Source organism: Penaeus japonicus, unplaced genomic scaffold (assembly GCF_977035675.1).
Source record: "Penaeus japonicus unplaced genomic scaffold, GWHDUDI00000001_assembly GWHDUDI00000012, whole genome shotgun sequence".
Taxonomy (NCBI): domain Eukaryota; kingdom Metazoa; phylum Arthropoda; class Malacostraca; order Decapoda; family Penaeidae; genus Penaeus; species Penaeus japonicus.
The window spans coordinates 23,024,294-23,026,793 of record NW_028234414.1 but is presented as its reverse complement, the minus strand read 5'-3'; the positions used below and the strand labels follow the sequence as shown (position 1 = coordinate 23,026,793).

General features: G+C 35.0%; 1 protein-coding gene across 4 annotated transcripts in view; it reads left to right on the top strand.

The window, feature by feature from the left end:
• LOC122252527 (uncharacterized) overlaps positions 1–257 on the top strand; it is an 8,813-nt gene extending 8,556 nt beyond the window's left edge. For all 4 annotated transcript variants that reach the window (XM_086542627.1, XM_043015038.2, XM_086542626.1 and 1 more), the window contains exon 8: positions 1–257. This exon is cut by the window's left edge and continues 570 nt beyond it. The gene's annotated coding sequence lies outside the window, so the exon portion shown is untranslated.
• Positions 258–2,500: the final 2,243 nt, after the last annotated feature.

Genomic DNA, 2,500 nt, shown 5'->3' with positions numbered 1-2,500 from the left:
ACTGACCTCTGAATAAATACTATACTCAAGTGGACTATGCGCAGTTTTTTGGCAAGGTTAAGGGTTGTTTCTGGGACTGAACTTTACACCCAAGATAATAAAGTACTGTGTATGTGCTATGTCAGATGCACCAACAGCCGATTTCATGTTAACTTTGTGTTTAGTAAATGCCATGACAATTTCAGGAACCAATAGGAATAAAGGAAAAATCCAGTTTGAGGTTTTGGTGTTGGAATTCTAATAAAAAGCAACTTTTATTTTACCTTTTCTTCACAAGTAGTGCCATTTATGATATTTTTACCACATTTTCAATTAGTTTAATTGGCATCTCCTTTTAATTTCCTTCAATTCAGTATTATAAGAATTCACTTCTGGTCATGTATCCAGTAGTAAGCGACAAGAGCTAATCCAAATACGGTTTTGCTTTTAAGAAGAGTATGTATGGCAAATTCATAATGCTTTATGGCTCCAAAACAAAGAAAATTCCTTTATAGAACAAACATTTCTCACTCCAAACTATTCAGTTTTCTAATTAGAATAATCATTCATAAATTATGATCAGCTTACATCAAAGACAATTTTCATTGCTTTTTTTCTTCAATGACAACGAAATATTGAGACCTGAAGAAAAAAGAATTGAAGTAAAAGATAAAATACATAAGCCCCATCATTAAAACGCCAACATATACTTTCAAAATATTTTATTATTCTGTAACACTGCAAGTAAAATAGTACAATTTAAAGCTTGTAGTCTAAGAATGGAAATAAGTCAAAAAAGAGAATGACAACAAGGGGTTTGATGGAAATGATCTGGACAGCGAGAAAGACAACAGGAAAAAAAAAACACAAGAAGGACATTCAGACACCAGGGCAGCATTTTTTATCATCATCATCATCATCATCATCATCATCATCATCATCATCATCATCATACACAGTGGAACCTTATCTCCTGTTGTCCCTTCAGCCGAGACAACAGGCCGTCGGCTTCTTCTTTCGGGTTGATTTACATACAAAAATAAAATAATGATTATCATAATGTTCATGGTCGACAATAACAAAAAATAAAAATGATAAGCATCATGATAATAAGAGTAATAATAGTAAAACCATAATATTACACATTCTGCCAACCAGAGTGGTCATGGCAATCATTCTACCATACATACTTCTATCATTGACACAAGAACAAAATTCATTTCCAAACCTTTGAAATATGCCATAAAACCCTATCTTAATTAATGATTATCTAGACCTCTCAGCAAGGCGCAAAAATATTCAAATATTTCAGTAAAACTTTGGTTACAATAGAAGAGTAATCACATATTTGCTCCTTATTCTTTTTTAGAGGGGTAAATGGTTTTCAGTATTTTGCTTTAATGTTTAAATATGAGATTTTAAACCTCAAAGATACACTACCCACCTGCAGGAAGACCTTAGGGTGAGGCCCTGCTTAAAAAACCTCACTCTCAGACCGGAAGACAAGTTCAGGAATGGGAGAAGTCTGGCTTAAACCTCCGCAATGATCTTTCGTAATGCACTTCCTTTTTATTTGGTAAGACGAACGCACGCAAAAAAATGCTCTTTTGACTTTTGTGTCGTCGCTAACAACGTCCAAAAACTTTATAATACCATGAATGGCAGTCCTTACACTGGTAGTTTTACCACGTCTAATTAGGGGACACAGCTGGTGGAAACTCATCACTTGAAGTATGGTCGGTGAGATCCTTTATAATTAGGGACAGAAACGAATGTGTGTATGAGATACAAAAAAGAAAAAAAATCACAAGAACACATGTACACAAGTACTGTCCTAGCTGTGCTCTGCTACACATGTCATGTATTAATATAGACACACAAGTCATGTGCAAGCAAGGACAGATGCACCCATGCATGCGCGGACAGGCACTCACGCATCCCCACCTCATCTAACTTGCTGCTCACAGCCATGAGTTGGCAATAGAAGAGAAACAACTGCTCACACTTTAACAGATTGCAGTTAGGAGATTCTTGCTCACATTTTTTTAATTTTCCATACATATCATTTGCAGTAGACAGAATAACAGTTTTTTGTTTTTTTGGCAAGCACTTTTATCATTTACAGGGAAGAAAATGTTGCAAGTTGCAATAAAATCACAATGTCTGATTTACTAGCATTCACATACAAATTCTTAGTCCTCTCACATCGCTTTCAAATGTGAGACATCTCCTTTCTGAAATCTGGAAAAAAAATACTTTCCTGTTTTGCCCTCATGCCTTGGTACTGAACCGGAAATAAATGATACATTTATTTACAATAGGTATTTCAGATTCAAATTTCCATATTCCACAAATGGACCCCAAAACCACTGGGTGTTTGGGTCCTTGGAATAATGCTTTCGTCACTACAGTAATCGTATAGGAAAATAAGCACTTAGCTGATTGGTCCTTTACCATGTATCACATAATTGTGCTTCATGCTTCACTATAAACTAATCACTTAAAACATAACATCATCTGT